The sequence below is a fragment of the Lycorma delicatula genome, chromosome 8 (genome assembly GCF_047948215.1).
Source record: "Lycorma delicatula isolate Av1 chromosome 8, ASM4794821v1, whole genome shotgun sequence".
Classification (NCBI taxonomy): Eukaryota; Metazoa; Arthropoda; class Insecta; order Hemiptera; family Fulgoridae; genus Lycorma; species Lycorma delicatula.
This window is the reverse complement of record NC_134462.1, coordinates 21,237,088-21,256,860: the sequence shown is the minus strand read 5'-3', so window position 1 is coordinate 21,256,860 and position 19,773 is coordinate 21,237,088. Positions and strand designations below refer to the sequence as shown.

Genomic DNA, 19,773 nt, shown 5'->3' with positions numbered 1-19,773 from the left:
TTCACATACCTGGGAATGGAAATTAATAGTGACAATATAGTGTACATGGAAATTAAAATAAGAATTATGTTTAGCAACTGTGTATACTTCACCAGTGCTAAGTTTTTAATAAAATCTAAAATTATCACACAAAGTGTGATTTAACTGATCCGTGACCTATGGATGCGAAGCATGGACCTTAAACATGGGAGTCATTAAGGCTTTGAAGGTGTTTGAATGGAAAATAATAAGGAAAATATATGAACCTGTTTTTGAAGAAGGAACATGGAGGATAAGAAGGAATGAGGAAATAGAAGGAATACTGCAAGGACAATTATAGTAAAGGTAATAAAAACACAAAAAAATGGTTGGTTGGGTCATGTGGAAAGAATGACAGAACAGAACAGAGATTGGAATGAGGGATAATGCATGGAGGAATAGACAGGACTAGGAGAAGAGACATGCCAAGAATATGCTGTCTCCAGGATATGATAAAGGATCTGACAGCAATAGGGGTGAGATGATGGAGAAAGGTGGTGAGAGTCAGGGGAGATTGGAGACGAATCATGGAGGAGGCCAAAACGCATGTTGGGCTGTAGAGCGCTAGGATAAGAAGAAGATAATTTAATTGTGTTGCATTATGACTAATCGGTCTGAAACTGAAGAAATATTAAATTTTGAATAGTGAATAGTCCTATATTTTTGTGAATAGTCTAATAATAAAGTAAATAAAATATTTAATTAAAATGTTAAATATTTTAATATAGATTCATATGAGAATTTTATGACGCATAAAAAAAATAGAGAAAGATTTACATAATGTAAAAGACCTAGTTTTTTAATCTCAAAACCTGTTCATATTATACTAAAATATTTGAAAATAAAACTTGAAACAGATATTTCGATTGTTAATCTAGTATATACATTTTTAAAAAATGAATTCAAAGTTGTGAAAAAATAAGGTTATTTTAAAAATTTTATTTATCTCAAAATATAATCTGGCTCATTATAAATCAGATTATAATCTATAACACATCACTTGGTGCTGAATAACTGTTGATTACATATTTTTTGAAAACAAGATGAGAAATATATACATTGCTAAATCTATTTAAAAAAAATATCTCTTATTAAGTAGAGACTAATGTAAACTGACTAAGTGGTTATAATTTATCATCATCATCATGCAAGTCTGATGTGAGAACTGTGTGTTAACCTTTAATTGGCATGATGACCCTAATTGGAGTGGCTCTAATTAAATTAAGGATTCCTTTATATAATATTCTGTTCTAGTATAATTCTTTTTTTGTGAAAGTTATTGAGTTTTCTATTTTGTTTTCTTTTTAATGAATAAGGAAAAAAATATTGCATATTATATAATTGTAATCCATCTCAAATAATTTTAATACAAGTCTACATTGTAATTCTTATCTACTGGAGATACTGTGGTTGATCACATTCTTTACAGAATTAATTGTTGGTTATTCAGAATATAGTTTTAGTCAATAATATTCATTTATTTAAAATTTATTCATTTAATTAATTTGTTATTAGTGTATATGCTTTTGAGAAAGGAAAAGTATTTTTGTTTTAGATTTTAGTACAGAATTTTAAGTTGGTGTTGCTAATATTTTTTTCAGTAATTCTACTTACATTTTTCAGTTTTATTTTTATTTCAAATTTTGACAGGCATGAAACAAAACACTGCCCGTTTGAAATAAAGCTGTTTATAAAAAATATAGAAAAATGTTGTAAGAAATGTAAAAAAAAATTATGGAATGAAACAAATATTGACCATATGCTATGAATATTTTAAATGCACAAATATGTCTTCCTTTCTTCAGTGCAGCTGATAAAATTATGAAAAGGAATGAGAAACGTAATATAAAGAGATTACTAACAAGCATTAGCTGAATGTAATTATGTGTAATTTTTAACCATAAATTTATTAATTTTTTTGAATTGTTTTCATGAAAATAATAACTGTTAAAATTATGCCACTTTATATCATTATGCTGTGATATTCCAATACTATGTGACCACACAAAAAAATTCAGCTTTTAAAAATGGGCTGTCATCATTATTTGGGTAATCATAAATATCAATCATGTAGACTGATATTTAGAAAATTAAAAATACTAACTTATCGTTCTGTTTATAAATGTACAACGCAACACAATACTTCAGTTTACGAGAAAGGACTTTATTAAATGTTTCAAATACCTTTTCTAATTAATTACTGAATCATTTAAATCTTCTCAAAAATTTATTTAAAAAAATATTTTTTTTTACACAAACAATATTACTTTACTTTACTGATGAATTTTTATATACAAATTTTAAAAAAATTTGAATTTTTCCATCCCGTTCAACATGTATATAAATATGACTCAAATAATTTTACAAATTCATTATTATTATTAAAAAAAGGCAAAATTTATTTGCCTTTTAAATTGTAAATTATTTTATTATTCTTATATTGTATTTATCTTAATATTATTTCATGTGTTTATATTCTGTGTACTACAGGGACTTTAATTACAGCAATTTTATTTTCATCATAGCTCTAGAACAATGTTGCAAGAAGTTAAAAAATTGAGTATAAGTTTTTTTGCATTTCTCACCATTTCATGACTAGGGGGACCCCAAAAAACAAAAAGGTGGTGGATAATATTTGTCTGCATCTACAGTATATATGTACACGAGTTGGTATGTTTGAAGCTTAATAACTTTTGGCTGAATAAACCGATTTTGATGAAATTTTATTCAGACTGATATAAATGGGGCAATTTGTTGGTAAAATTTTGGGACAATTTTTTTCAAAATTTTGCAAACATAACCCCACTTTATATTAAGCTCAGTACATGTGTGCATCCTTATCTTACCATTAAAAGAAAAAATGCTCCAAAATTTCCCCCTTCCCAAAAATTGAAACAGGCTATCTTTTTGTTTATTGCATATTTTTAAACAAAATCTTTTTAATATTTTTCTAGGCATAGTAGTATTGCAAGCAACCTAAAGAAATACTTTGGGGGAATATTGAAGGGTGGGGATCAAAGTTTAAAAATATTAATTTTTAAAAATTTTTAAAAACTTTTTGGTTTTTTATTTAAACTTTTAATAATATTGAAAACTTAAATAAACTTTCTTCTACCCCCAAAAATGAAATCTTAGTTAACTTTTTATTGGTTGTATATTTTTTTAATGGAATTTTTTTAGTTCTTCATTTAACATAGGAAATGTAGAAAAAAAAAAAAAAAATTGAAGGTGATCTTGAAGGTGGGGAGCAGGAAAAACTGTTTTTTTTTTTTTGGTTTATTAAAACATATAATAATGATTTTGCAATAATCTTCATCATAAATTATCTTCACTCCATAAAAATTCTCAAATAACCTTTTTTTACGTTTAATTACTTTTCCACTATATAAGAATAAATAACCAATGTCAGGAAAATACTACAACTTTGTAGTTAGCTTTTTTATTACTATAACAAGTGTAGTTTAAAATATTTTTAAAAATTACACCACAGCTGGCAGTAAGAGAATCCATAATCTTGCTGTATCGCTCTGAGAAAGGTACTTTGTAGAATGTAGAGCTTCTTGGAAATATTTTAATTTAACTGTAAAATGCCCAAACAATCTGTGCTTTTTACACCATAAGTTCTTCAATTATACATTGTTACTTCTAATCTTGTTTCTGAGAAGTTTGATCTCTCAGTCGACCAATGTTTTCATTAATTGTTTATCTGGACAGTTAAAAATCTAAGATACGGTTATGAAGATTATTATTTATACCAGCAGAGATCATTTGACTTACAAATTATCAATCTTAGCTCTTATATATTTTTATCACAGAGATTCCGATTGTATTATTGCTATATATTATTTATTTTGAGGATCCTACTCCTTTTTGTCATGCAAAATTAAAATTCTTAATGACATATTGTTCCATTTCTCTTTCGTTAAAGATACCCAAAACATTTTGTGTAATATCTAAACAGGAAAGATAGCAGTTATTGTTTTTATTACACAACTGCCCAAAAACGATTGTAATGTTTTTTGGTGTATGAATGTATGTTTGTTCCACCATAGCAGCTCAATGGCCGAACCGATTTAGATTTATAACTGCACTGGAATCCTTACGTGACGGGGAGTGTTGTAGGCTATATAAATATGTATATATGTATGTTTAATTGTAACTAAAAGGCCACAAAGAATCATATATACGGTCCTAAATGGATAATCGAGTGTTCAGTATACACAAATTTATTTGTGTAAAAAATAGTTGTGCTTTAAGATCTGCCACGATATTTAATGAATGAATTACGGTAGTACAATTTATTAATTAATTTTATAATTATTATTATTACTATTGTTATTTAATGTTTATAATATTTTTAAAAAAATCTTATGAATTTCTGACAGGGAGTATGTTTGATCGTGTAAGCACTTTCTTTCTTCTTGCTCATATTTGTTAGTGTTGCTTCTTCTTACTTATTGTTTATAAACATTTAAGAAAAAATAAGTCATGATTTTTTAACGGGCAGTATGTTTGATCATAAAAGGATGTTCATTATTGCAAAATATTAACTAATAATCCCCTTCTTTTATTAATAAATAAAAATACAAATATAATAAATATGTAATTAAAAATAATTTACTCGTAGAAATTAAATAAAATGATTTCTAAATGAATTAACAACGGAGTGCTTCTAGCAGGAGAGAGCCGTGGGGAGCCGCTCGACGCAACACCATTGGTCCGCTGTGCGTCACAATTTTATTGCTAAATATTAACTAATAATCCCTTTCTTTTATTAATAAAATTAAATAAACAAAATTTCTAATTTACACGACTGCCCAAAAAAGGAGTGTAATGGTTTTAGGGAGTATATATGTGTGTTTATTCCACACAGCTAAACGGCCAAACCGACTTAAATGAATGACCCCGCGTTCGAACCCTTACGTTTCTGGGAGGGTCACAGGTTAATAAATATGTATATATATATATATTTATAAAAATATATGTAGCATCTCTGGGACGCTGTTTTGGGAGGTGCAGTGGGGTGCTCTTATAATAACTCTGCAAAAAATCGTCCGATTTTCAAAATTCCAACGAGTTATTTACTAGTTAATACAAAATCACGATGGAATCAAAGTGGAACAAAAGAGCAATGTTTTTTTTAGCCAGTCGTGTTTTTTTTAATTTTTAATATTTATTTTTATTTATACTTTTTAAATTGCTGGACAAGATTAAACCATTTCGATATCTACTAGTTTTGATTTATTATTTACAACTGCAAAGGTATCGATATCGTGTTTTCTATTATTTCAAAATAAGAACGCATAATTTCCTGCGTTTTCTCGCCGCCTATGGAAATTAGTGTTACGTTTTGCGCTTTTTTTTTGCACGCCAGGCCGTTTTTTTTTTGTAGAGAAAGCAAAGCATTTTGCTACTGTAAGAAATGCAAAATTCTTTTTTAATATTTTTTATTGGAGGAGCGTAAATACACTCTTCTTATTTTGTTACTTTACAGATTATAATATTGTCGTAAAAAGTGCCTTGTAACAGGCTTCTTGTTTCGGAAAACCTTCAATATAGTTTTTATTTTCTATATTAAAAATTATGTTGTCAATTTTTTCCTTTAGAAATGTATTTAAAATCGCGTGGATGACTATGGTTTTCATTTCTATTGCAATTAGATGAGAAATTAGTATTATTATTATTTTTAATTGATAGGATTGTTTAATTTCATTTGTATTATGGTTTTACTTAAGTAGTAGAAACTGTTTTTTTCAATTATTCATTTATTACTCATTTTTTCTCTCCACAGTAGTTCGACTGTGGAAATAATTTCGGTTGTTAGAAAGGAATAATGGAAAGTATCTGCAGAATACATTCTTACCCATCTGAAAAATAAACTTAATCAGAAATTTAAATCATCACTTTTATAGTACAGAAATGAATAAAAAATCTACATCACCAAATGATGGCAAGAAGATGGAATAAGTACTTTACCACAGGAACATTATAGATTGCATTAGGTTTACTTTTGTTTTAAAAGACAAGGTCTATTTTTTAATTATAGCAGTACTAGTCTTTATTTTTTGAATAAGGTTGATGTTTGAAAACGTTTTTGAATTATTTCATGATAAGGTCAATTTTGAAAGAACTTTTAGTTATGTCAGTTGTTACGGTTGATTTTTAAAAATTTATATAAAATGTCAGGTTGTCTGAAAGTGGTATTATATTTCTACTTCATATAAATGAGTATATATAATGAATGCAGATCATCAACTTAAGGTGTAGGTTAATTACTTAAGCATTTAGGTGTGCACATGTGTATGATTAACTTATGTATATGATCACAGTTTCCCACCATTTGCCTGGAGGGTCAACGGAAACTGGGATATAAACCTTGATAGACCAGCATCAGAAAATACATATACACTAAAATAAAAAAATAGCTGTGATTAAAGTCCCCATAATTATTGTTTAAAATATAAACACATGAAATAATGTTAAGGTAAATACATAATAATAAATACAAAAATTAATTCTCAATTTAAGACATTAATAAAAATTATTTGAGCCCGTACTTATAAAAATGTTATAGAATGTTACTACTTGTCACAAGGTGGAGAAAAATCAGACTTTTTAATTGGTATTATTTAAAAATTCATTGATAGATTAATATTGTTTGTGTAAATGACAATATTTTAATTTGTATTTTAAATGAATTAGTGAAAAAATTTTTAAATGGTTCAGTAATTTATTAAAAATGGCAGTTAAGCATTTTAAGGTACTTTTTTGTAAGCCAAAGCATTGTCTTCGGTTACATAAAAACAATTGGTTTTACACGCGCGCGCGCGCGCGCACACACACAAGTGGAGGAATAATTTATGAATATTTAGCTGTTCAAGGATTATATTTGAATAATTTAATTTGTAATAAGCAGTCAAAGTACTGAACAATACACAATCAGCAACTACTGAGAGTAATAAATTTATTTAAAAAATTAATGTTGAATTTCCCTAATATGTAAATTTTTTAATAGGATGTGGTATAATATGACAGAGTAACTAAATATCGGATTTAAATTATTTAATATCAAAACATTAAAATGCCTAAGAATTCACCATGAAAATCATAATTGCAACATAAAATATAATATCTATTTGAATGATACCACAAATATTCATAAAATGATAATTTTATAGTAGAAAAAAGGTATTATCTTAACCGATAGGATTTGCACAGAAAAATAAATCAAACGGTAGTTAAATGAATGACATTAAATCAATACTGTATCATGTAATATGTCTAGATGTATCAGTTAAAATTATAATAAATTCACTACAATAACTATAGAGAATGTCTTTGCATAAATAACAGTTTAAACAGGGTAAAGTAACAAGATGAGTAACATAAACCATAAGTTTTTAACAGTAAAATATAACCTTCAGAGCTTATCAACAAAGTAATTAAGTTGACACATAAATAATCATAATATTTAAATAATCGATAGTTATTCAATGAATTATAGATCTGCCCAATTATAAGAATTATTAGTAGTCATAATATGGATGACACTGTTTTTCTTTTTTTATATTTACATGAATTTCATTAACATGTAATAACTATTATCAGAATAGTTATGAAACATTAGAAAAAGATAGGATATTAAAATTAATGAAGAAAAACAATTTTGTAAAAACTCCAAATTACAACACATCTTTTGTAATTTAAATCAACCCATTTATCAGTTGAATAAATAAATTCTTTATTGCAAAAGAAAAAGAAGTATAACTATAGGTTCTAACATAGGGATTTCTGGATCAACGTAGCTGCAGGGATATCTCCATTACGTAACACTTTTAAAAGTATCTTCAAACACCTTTTTAATTAACATTAAAAATGTTATTCCTACTCTACATAACATTTTTGTTGATAAACATTTGTACTACTTTCAACAAGGTGGAATACCATTTACACTTTTGGGACTGAGATAAATATATGATGATGAGTTAAAATAAGGAATGGAAGTGGTTTCTTGGATTCTTTACCTTTTTCAGTAAGCCATTTAGACTGTTACACATCAAAATATCATGCCCATCAAGATTGCAGATAATATATGGTAAACATAGTTATTCCATGGGAAAGCGATTCTGACTGGTGCCTCTTCTACATTAAATGCTTTATCTGTCATTACACTCATAAAAAGGCCAAGGAAATTATGTAATGTTAGAGATTAACATACCCATTTATGTTGAGAAATGGCGCATTTTATAAAATAGCTTTACTCATAGGTACTTTTTTTAAATAGTGTATGTGCTTTGCTGTGGTTTTAAAAAAAATATTTTATAAACTTACACTTAAAAAACAAATGGAAATAATAGCCAAGGAAATTCTTCATTTTTAATATCTTGGAATTTTAAGTATTATAGGCTATGTTGGATTTTCAGCTGCATTATAACTTTTGAGGTTGGTATAGTTAAACTGTATTTTCTATGTGTTTAGGAACTATTAATAAATTCTGTAATTATAAGATTTTATGAAATGTATTTATAAGTCTTTAATTTTTGAGATTTTAGAAGAAACCTCTCTACTTATGGCCTGACATAATAACTAGTTAGAGAATAAGCTTAAAAAGTAATAAACAAAAAAAATCAGGTTATTTTAACTCTTCCAACTTTTTTGGTTTACCATTATGTAAGTACATAGATAATTTTATCTGTGGATTAGCTAAATTAATAAAACTATTCTCTGTCTAATCATGTAGACCGATGATTAGAGAATTAAAACTGTTAACTTATCCATCTGCTTGTATTTATGAATGTGTGCAGACTTCACGAAATGAGTTATCACTTATTTCTAAAAAATAACAAATCTACTCCATCAAACCAGACAACAGAATTGTTTTTGAGAAGTAAAATTTATCTTAAGAAAAATGGCCTTATTACACTAACATTGAAATTTTTAATAAATTACCGAACTATTTAAAACCATTTTCCTATCAATTTATTTTAAATACAATTAAATCATTTTATTTAACAAAAACAATACTACTCTATCAATGAATTTTTAAATAATACTAATTTTCTGTGTTTCCGTTCACCATCTACATTTATTGCATATGAGCTCAAATAATTGTTATTAACAATTTCTGAATTGTGAATTATTTTGTAGCTACTTTTGAGATATTTTTAGCATATTTATTTATTTACCTTAACTTTCCTGTGTTTATATTTTAAATACTAATATTCACTTTTACTATTTTATAAATAATTGTGTATTTTATGTTGTTTTGATCAAGATTTCACCATGGTTTCCCTTGATATATCCATGCAAATGGTGGGGTAGTCCCACCATTAGCCATGGAGTTGCATATCTACCCATTCCTGAAATTATATATATATATATGATGTATTATTTATTATATACCAATCAGAATAAAAGATTTATTCATTTATATATTTTTTCTGCTTTGGGATATTATGTAATCCAATAAGAAAAATTTGACTTTATTTATTTTTAAAAAAAATTTCCTGTTTTTAATAAAATAGGAAAAGTAAAGAAGCTAAGTGGAGCATATGGCAACAGGTTTTTTAAAATTCAAAACATATATATATATATATATATATTCTTTAAACAAAAATTGCTCTGATCTGTAGCAATGGTATATTTTTGAACCATTAAACCAAAGAATCCTTAGAATTAGAGATATTTTTTAATAAATTATGTCTTTTATTGGTTTTAATTTTAAAATTTTTGGAGCAGCGAAAACTGTTTTTACTTTTTAGAGTTGTGTACAATATTGAATACTCATAATAGGAATTGAATATGCTTTTCTCTTTTATACATACGAAAATATCAATGAATATAATTTTTTAAATGAATTTGTAGATGCTTTGATATTTTAGTTACATTTTACCTGATTTTTTTTTAATTTTGAAATTAGAAGTTTGATATAAATCTTTTAAAAGATGGTCTTTACCTAAACTAATTTAAAAGGTAGATAATATATCGATTTCTACAAGGGATCTCATTCAAGAATATTTTAGACCCTATACATAACATAAAACACAATTTTGTTAAAACCCCTCATTTTTATGCTTATGCAATTAATGGGCAGCCCCATAAGACTTTTTAAATGGTAGTTATTTTAACTACCTGTAAAATTTCAACTTCTAGGATCAGTAGTTTTCGATAATATACCATAATCAGTTTGTGAATAATATTCTGGGTTTTTATATTGGTATGTTTACTGTAGGATATTATGGTCTTTTATTATAATAATAAATTTTTCTTAAAGAAAAATAATTTTAGCTGAGCATAGTATTTTATCTAAAAACCTTAATTATATAAGTTTTAGGTTTGATTTACATAAGAGTTTTAAATGATTGACTTATTATAGGTAAAAGTTCAAATAGAGAGGGTGTTAAGTGTCTTGCTATAAAATTTAAAATTAGTTGACAAGAATTTTATTCTTAAAAAGTTTTTGAAATATTGCATCATGATAAAAAATGTTAAAAATCATTTTCCAATCAGTTATTAACCAATATTACAGACAGTATTTTGAATTTATTACATTAGTATCTAACTAATGATAAATAAATGTGCCACATAACAATGATCCATTGTTTGTTATAATGGGTGGAAGTAATCTAAAAGAGAACTTTCAGGATAAATCCAATAATTTAATTTTTATTATTCTTCTAACATAATAATAATAATAAAATTATTATTTAGTAAATATTATTTTATGCCATTTTCATAAATGTTCAGCGATTTTAACATCAGCAGTAAAGTAAACTATTCAAATTAAATCTCCTTGATACTGTGTAGACCATTCGTATTTCTGGCAATAATATTTGCCAATCTCTGTGGTAGAGCGGTAGCATCTCGGCCTTCAATCTTTAGGTCCCAGGTTCAAATCCTGGTCAGACATGGCATTTTTTCATTCAAAATTCCATTTCCATATTCCATGCACAACTTCAGTGTTACATGGTGAAATCATCAAGCAAAATGGAAAATCAGGTAAGCTCATCCTAAGTTACGCTATATAGATTTGGCCTCTTAAGACCATGCTTGTCTTTCAAAATGATTGTCCATTTACTGTGTTAATTATCATAGGAAAACAGAACCTGATTGGAAAATTGGAGATACAGAAACAAGGATCAAAACTAGTGTCCCTGTGATCAAACCCTATGAAGATTATAACATTTTTACTTGATCAGGGTTCTGGTGACAGTATGTAGTTTTGAAGCAATTATCTAGCAAACATGATACTCCTATTCTTGAGGCTAAGGCTGTGAGGAAGGATGCCTGGAGGGTTGAGTGTGTGTAAAAACTCAACAGAACAATAAAACAGATTGTGCCTATATATATATATATATATATATATAGGTCACAATCTGTAATATTTATATATGTTAAGCAGTGAAACTGTAATGGTTGTAGATGAACAGATGTCACAAACTACTCCAATCAGATGTCATAAAAATGACATAGCTATTAATTTTTCATGAGCTAAATATATGGTTTCATATCAGCATGCCAAACTTCCAAAATGTAGATGATATTCAGCTCTACACCTGCCACCTTCACGCTGTTCATCACAGGAACTAGTGCATAATTAATCTAAAAGGGAAAGCTACACCTGACTGTTGTTGAATTATTTAAACCCTCTTTTCAAAAAATGTTATTTGATAAGTTTCACATGATTGTTGTTTTTTGCTTTGGAAAAAAGGTGTACACTTAACTACAATTTACACCAATTGAAATTGAGATGAAATTATTTGATACAAGTTCTATGAAAAAATTGTGCAGCCATTCTGGAATTACAGCTTAACATACATATTATAACAAGACGGGTATAGTGGACCTGAGTAATGGTTTCCTACCAATTAAGAAGAAAATAGTAGAAAATATAATAATGGGAGGAGTCCAGAAAGGAGCTAAAAGGAACCCTTTTAGTAAAGGTAACAGTTGTTTAACAATCATCTTTTTTAATATTGCCTACTGACGCATCTAAACAGATGTTCCTCCATGAGAAGAGTTATTGGACCCAAGTTAGGATTGCATGGGAATGAAAGGGCCCAGTTGATTGTTCTCACTCAAAGCTGGAATCTAGTCTGGCAGGTAAAGAAGAGAGAGGAGTATAAATACTCCAGGGACCACCAGTTGAAGTTAGTTCTGCGAATCAGTTTAAGCATTATGTTGTTAGTCTGCTAGAGAATTCTGTGGGAGGTCAGTGAAGGAGCAAATTTTTAGTTTAGGTTCAATGCAATTACAGTGACATTACAAGTAATTCCAGTACATGAAAAACAAGAAATGATTTGGTGAGTTACTGTAAGACTATAAGTGAAAGAGATAATGTACTGAATTTCATTCATAAATTGTTAGGGTAATTTTATTTGTGAACAGCAAAGGTATTTGTAGTAAAAGAACTTTATTGTCCTATCTATTGTACTATTGTTGTTAATACAAGACTGGTGGTTAAAAGTGTTAGGATTAGCAGTCATGCTAATGTGTTTTGTCAATGGGACTGAATTCTGGTTTTCATTATTTATCTAACTGTAAATAAATCCTGAGGATTACTTTAAATCCTGTTTTGTATGCAATCACTGTTTACTATTATTGTGATTACTATTTTTATTATTCTAATTATTATTGTTGCTTATTGCTATCATTACTATTATAATTGATTTGTGTTGTTCTGCTCATGTTCTTTAAATAATAAATTGTAATTATATAAACATTTTCAAGTGTTCAATCTCTCAGTATCCTGACTGAGCCGCGAACACGCAACAATATTGTATGTACAAAATTGTCAAGTCATACATTTCCTACCATAGTTTGGTAAAAATAAAAATATTGATATTGATCTTGTCAAATATATGACTTCTCTACTTTTTTCCCCTACATCCCTGGGCCGGACATCCACTCAAGTATACACGGCCCAGGGATGTGTCCTTGTGACTCTAAGGGGGCCTCCCCACTGTACATCCGGCACGGCAGATCAGCCCCCCCGGTTCCGGATCTTTTCTTATTGCTGCCCGCCTCTAATCCTCCGCACGTAAGGGAAGGTCCGGCTATGCCGTCCCCCCCACCCCACGCAGAGAACCGGGTCTCGGTCTTTACTCTTTTATGCCTGCCTCAAACCGGCGGCGGCAGACCCAGCAAGCACCGAAGCGCCCCCAGGAACCGACACCACCGGCCGGGACTCGGTCTTTATCCCTTTCAAGCAACCCCAGGAGTTCCCACCCCATCACCGGAACCTGCATACCTAAGCATACGGGCCCTCTGGGGTGGGACTGTCCTCCCTGCCCTATCTTCGCGCCTATCGTCTGTGATGCCTCTCCTCTTCCTCTTTAGATTTGAGGACGGTGCTCGCAAAATTGGAAAACCAATCCCAGTTGTTATTGGATTGCATTAGCCAGCTAACCAGGTTGTCAGGTTATTATGCCTTATTTCATGTCTGAGACCCTCCCATCTATAGCAGTTGAATACGGTGTGTTCCGCGTCATCTTCTTCCTGACAGTACGGACACCTTGATGTCTGCCTTTTCCCGATTCTATTAAGGTATTTCCCGAACGACCCATGTCCTGTCATCAACTGAGTGGTGTGGAAATTTAGTCCGCCTTTCTCCCTACCCAACCACTCTTTCAGATTGGGAATAAGTCTCCTTGTCCACTCTCCTGTTTGAGCGGATGGCCATGCGGTTTGCCAGTTGCTAATGACTGTGTCTTCTACCTCGGCTCTTGGCACACCTGCTGCCCTCATGCTTCGGCCTTTTATCTGTAATTCAATGGGAGGCGTTTCAGCCTCCCTAGAACACATAACGCATCGTAAGAAATTGTTCTATATCCTGAGACAACTCGTATTAGTGCTACTCTGTGCACGCTTCTAAGTTTGCGTTTATTGCGTTGTACATTCATTGCAGTGCCCCAGACTGGTGCCGCGTATAAGATAGATGACATCATTGCCGTTGTGATCAACCTTCTGACCACCAGTTTCGGTGCACAGTGGTTATTAAAAAGACCTCTTAGAGCCTTAATTGTAGGGGCAACCTTTTGACAAATCATATCTATGTGATAACCGTACTTTAGACTCTTATCTATGAATACGCCCAAGTATTTGACGTTACTGACTTCACGAATAATTTCCCCCCTTATTTCTATATTTATTCCTGTGACCCTTCTCCTACCAGAGAGCAAAATGAATTTTGACTTAGCTGGGGCTACTTGGAGTTGGTTGTTATCTAACCATTCGTCTAATAGTTGTAAGGCCTGATTTGCCTTAATTTCAAGACGGTCCACTTCCCTATCTTCCACCAGTACCGCAACGTCATCTGCATAGCCGACAATCCTCACTCCTTTCGGATAAGGAAGCCTGAATATTCCATCATAGAAAACATTCCAGAGTATGGGTCCTAGAACGGACCCCTGTGGAACGCCGCCAAACATCTGAAAATTTACAGTGCCCTCAACAGTCTTGACCTCAGTATGTCTATCATGTAAGTACTGATTAATCTGATTTACAATGTAATCACTGATGTTCATGTTTATTAGAGCATCAATAATCGTCGGCCACGGTACAGATCCAAATACGTTTTTACACCCAGTAACACAAGTAATGGCAGACTTCTAGATCTCCGAGTACCGCTTTTGGCTACTGTTGCCCATTCCGTAACTCTCTTAATCGCCTGAATCGTGGAACGCCCTTTCCTAAAGCCGTACTGTTCTTGGTGTAGGCAGTTCTTCTCCTCTAACTCATTCTGTAGTCTGGAGGCTGTAAGTCGTTCAACCGTCTTCCCCATATTATTGATAAGACTTATGGGCCGGTATCCAGCTTGATCTACATTCGCGGCTTGCTTGGGCAGGAAGACGGTTCTTGCCGCCTTCCAGCAGCTTGGAAATATGCGGTTTTGAAGTCCAAAGCTGGCCACGTCCACCATCTATATTCTATATTCTACGTTCTATATTCTTCCATGGCTCTACTACTTTCTTCATTTATACCGAAGTGGGTGCGAAGCCTCTGCGCTTTCCTCTTACATCTGTGGATATAATCTCTTTCGCTAGCTATATCACCATTCCACCAATACACAGTAGTATGCCTTGTTGCATTACATGGGATTCTGGACATTTCACCGGTGATAATGTTTTGAAAACTGACAGGATCTATTTGCATGCACTCTGCGATTCTACGAGCCGCATTCCTTACGATCCTTTGAATTTGGTTGTTCGACCATCTTGGTGTGACATTTTGTTGCTTCCTGTAACTTGATCATTGATATCTACGGCTAGTAGATTCTGATTTTTTTCTTTGGGGGGGGGGGGGGGGGGGTAAAATGGTACTGATTTTAAAGTTACCTTAGAGGCTATTATTACCAGTTGTATGATTAAAAATGGATTGATAATCTGTTGTAAGCAGTGAATCAAATAAATAAAAAAGCTTTTGATGTTCTTGTTGGATTTTCCGATTGAGATTAAAAAAAAAAAAAATTAATGGACTAATTCACACTAATACTGAAGTTGACATACCAAATTTTATGTTAGACTGGTCCTGATGTATAAAGTGATTTGTGATGGTTATTAAATCATTATTTATATTATAACGTATGTTTTGTTTTAATACATCATAAGAAATGATTATGAACTATATATTTTACTGTTTATTTTATATATATATATTTCACTTTTTTTTATTTTATATATATATATAAAACCAAAATATTTGATATGCTACCAATTCTATTAACTTAAGTGAACTTTCTTGATGTTTTTAGGTCCCTGAGTCCAAAAGAAAAACTGGTCGCAATTTTGTATTATGGATTTATGTGTGCGTTGGTGTCTATTTTGCTTATTATTTCCAGACAGCAGAAGTGTAACTATAGAGTTTGTAAATATTATAAATATTTATTTATTTATTTTTTATATTTTATAAATATTTTATTAAGATTAAATAAACATTAAAAAAAAATGTATAAAAAATATATAAATATAAAGAATATCTTTAAAAATCAAACAATAGGTTGACATAACTTGAGCAAAATACAATTTGGTGAAAATTGCACTACGGTACGTATTAATTTTAGGGTAAAAAATCTTCCCTCACCCTTTATTCCAAATTTTAAACTTTTTGACATTACAGACAGAAATTTGTATAACAAGAGGTTTAGGAGCCAATGGGAGCACAGCCCCCAAATTGGGTCTAGGAAAGAGATGGATAAAAAAAAGTTATAATGATTTGTTTGCTTGAAAAATGTTCCAGATTGTTCTTACTTTAATTATTTTTTGACATTTTTTAAAATAAGAAAGTATGTATAATTGAAAGATTAATTAATTACTGGGGTAGGAGTTAAATTTTAATGTCTATGCAAATGCTGTGAAAGCTCAGCAGCATTGCTGGTAGTTTTTTAATTTTAGTTGGTTATAAAAACAGACAATAATAAGTTGAATTTTATTTTAGCATGTGGATTAAATGTGAAAATTTTAATGAAATCCAGACCAACATAGTTGGTCTGTTGGTTGGTTAGATGATGAGTGCCCTACAAGCATTATGCATTTTCATTTTAAATTTATAGGGAAGTAGTACATGTAAAGGCAGTTAGACAAGATTATATTCTTTTAATCTTGCATAGACTGTTAAATGAGACAGTTCTGCTTGATTCATTTCATATACCTTCAGGGATACAGCTTTCTGTTTAGATGATAAATTCAACTTTTCTTTTCTAAATTAAAAAAAATTATAATTATTGATTTTTATAATTCTTACAGTTTATGTGTACTCATTTTTTTTTTATAGTGAAAATATGGGATATTAAAAAAATATATATTCTATAGGTGATATTTAAAAAAAAAAGAATCTTTATAAAGATTCCATATGATATGGGTTGATATTTTTAAAAGGAATATCCCATACAATAAATATGTTACAGATGTGGTTAGTGCAGGTTTGTTTTATATAAATGAAAGGTATGAAAGGTAATTTCATTGGTACTCAGTTTACTTGAGTCTTTTAATTTACTCCATTTTTATAATAGTTTACCGTGTTGTATATTTCATTAGTATAAAATTTTTTTCTTTTTGGTTTGTTGCTTTTCCCCCATCCATTCTGTTTCATGTTAAATCTTTAATTCCAACATAATTACTACATTCTACCTCAATTATCAGCTCTATGAATTAATTACAATTTTTCTTTTACTCTGCAGTCTTTATCTTGTTTTTTTTTTACATTTTTTTATCAACAAATTAAATAAATAGTGGCTGTCTGAATGATCAGCCACTATTTGATGGATTGATTGGTTTTATATGCCAACTAGGCTATTTGCTAGATTGATAAGTCTTATATGCTAACTAGATTACCTCTTTTTAAGATTCTGCGACAATTTTCTATCTTTCCTTTTTAAAATGGAAAGATCTTAAGAAGATCTTTCCATCTTGATCTTTATTGACCTAATTTTCAACATCTTGTAACAACACACTTCAAAAGTACTTCTAGTGTCTTTCTTTCTGATATTTGTATTCTCTTAATTAGGCAGAATGCTGCATTTCATGTAAATTCTTTTAAGAATTTCTCTTTAATTTTTTCATCCACATTTGATAGTGGCAGATTTAGTTTTTTCATGAAAACTCTGCTAAGTCATACCAGCCTGTTTTAGTTCATCAATTATTTGTAATATTACTACCTAATTAACAAAGTTCTACAGCTTCTGATATAATATGGTATCTTAACGTTTGATTCCTCTGTATTGTCCTTACTGTTACACATTTCATTACCTTTGTTTTAATGTTATTTTTTAATTTTATCTTATAAAAAAAAATAGTTTTATAAAAAAATAAAATAGAAATTTAAATAGTTTAAATTAATATAAAAATTTAAAGTATTTTATAAAAAAATTAGTTTTAATATTGTATACCAAGATGGCTTCCATTGATAAAATATATTTTAACTTCATTATTATAAGTTTTAATCACATTAGCAACAACTGATGAAATGAAAAAAAAAATATTAACTCTATACACTTTTCTTTTCAACTTTTATTTGAAATCATAATCTACTGAAATCACCAACTTTTATCACAACCAATAGTGATAATTAATTTTCCTTGTATACTTAATATTGTTAAAGCTATTTTTGTAAATCTACACCAATATACAAATAATTTATTCCATTAAAACTATTTGATTGTTGAATCATGATATACATGGCAGTAATTTAAGAAATAAAGAAAGTCTAAAGTCTGAGTTTTCTTAAATAAATATAATTAAAAATATCCTGACAAGAAAGCTGTTATACTTTTCTGACTGGTTATTTATTCTTATATGTGGAAAAATAATATACTGAAAAATGATTTAAAAAACTGTAATTTTTAAACTGTGATTGGCTCCCCCACTCCCAATATTGACACCTAAGTATTTCTTTTGGGCCTCTTGCACTACTGTTGTGCTTCAGAAGATGTAAAATAAAATTGTGGTTAAAAAATATGTAATAAATAAAAAAATAGTTTTATTTTTTATTATTGGTGAAGGAGAAATTTTGGGGCAAAATTAAAAAAAAAAATGGTAAGATAAGCATGCACGCATGTACTGATAAAGTTGGGTTATGTTTGCAAAATTTGAAAAAATAATCACTAACACCCTTGAGATACTGACCCCAATATTTTACCAACAAATTGCTCCATATATATATATATATATATATATATATATATATATATATGAGTCTCTGTACAAAATTTCATCAAAATTGGTTTTCAAGTCAAAAGTTATTAAACTTCACACGAATTACATCTTTAGATTACTTCAAAAAGTCAGTTTGAGTTTCAGAGTATAAAAATGGGCTTTCAGATACTTTTTTTATACCGGTAAATATGAATCATCTAGACCAATATATACTTTTTAAAATATGTATTAGTTTATATTTTAATTGTGCAACTTTCTTCAAAAAAGATCCTTTTTTATAAAAAAAAAAATATCCTTTATTAAGTACTAAATAAATCTTTTATTTTGATCGGTATATAATAGCTAATATATTATATAGATCAAATCAAGTGGGTAGATATTCTACTCCATGGATAAAAGAAAGAACTACTCCAGTACTTTCTTAGATGGATCAAGGTAAATTGTGATAAAATCTTGACTAAGACCACTAAAATATCACAGTTAATTATAAAATATAAAAAAGAGATGCGGTTAAGATTCATATTAATTATTTAAAATATAAATACATATAATAGTGTTAAATCATTCATGAAGATAATAAACAAAAAAAATAACTACAAAATAATCCATAATTTAGAAGATAAGAATTATTTGAGCACAAATTTATGTACACATGGAGTAGGATGAAAAAAAACAATATTTTTTTTAAAATTTTTTAATCAGTATTTAAAAATTTAATTGTATTTTAAATGAATTTATGGGAAGATTCTTTAAAATGACTTGGTAATTAATTTATTAAAATGGCAACTAAAGCATATTAAGGCATTTGTTTGTAAACTGATGTACATTTTTAGTAAAAAGACACTATGACATTTCAATTTTGAATTATTACACAACACATCTGATCAATTTATTTAAATATTACATTAAAGGATTTAATTTCATAAAAAAACAATGTTATTGAGCAAATGATTATTTGAAATCACTCTTAACTAAATAATCATATATTTTCTATATATTTATTTAACTTAAACTAATATTTTTTAACAATATCTTTAAAATATTGATTTCATTTTTTTAACAAATTTATTTCTTTATTATCTTCATTTAGTTGCATTTCTATTAT

At 29.1% G+C, this 19,773-nt stretch overlaps 1 protein-coding gene across 4 annotated transcripts in view; it reads right to left on the bottom strand.

Moving 5' to 3' along the window:
• The window catches only part of LOC142329334 (uncharacterized), a 76,899-nt gene that overhangs the window by 52,206 nt on the left and 4,920 nt on the right, over positions 1-19,773 (bottom strand). The gene's annotated exons all lie outside the window — the stretch shown is intronic.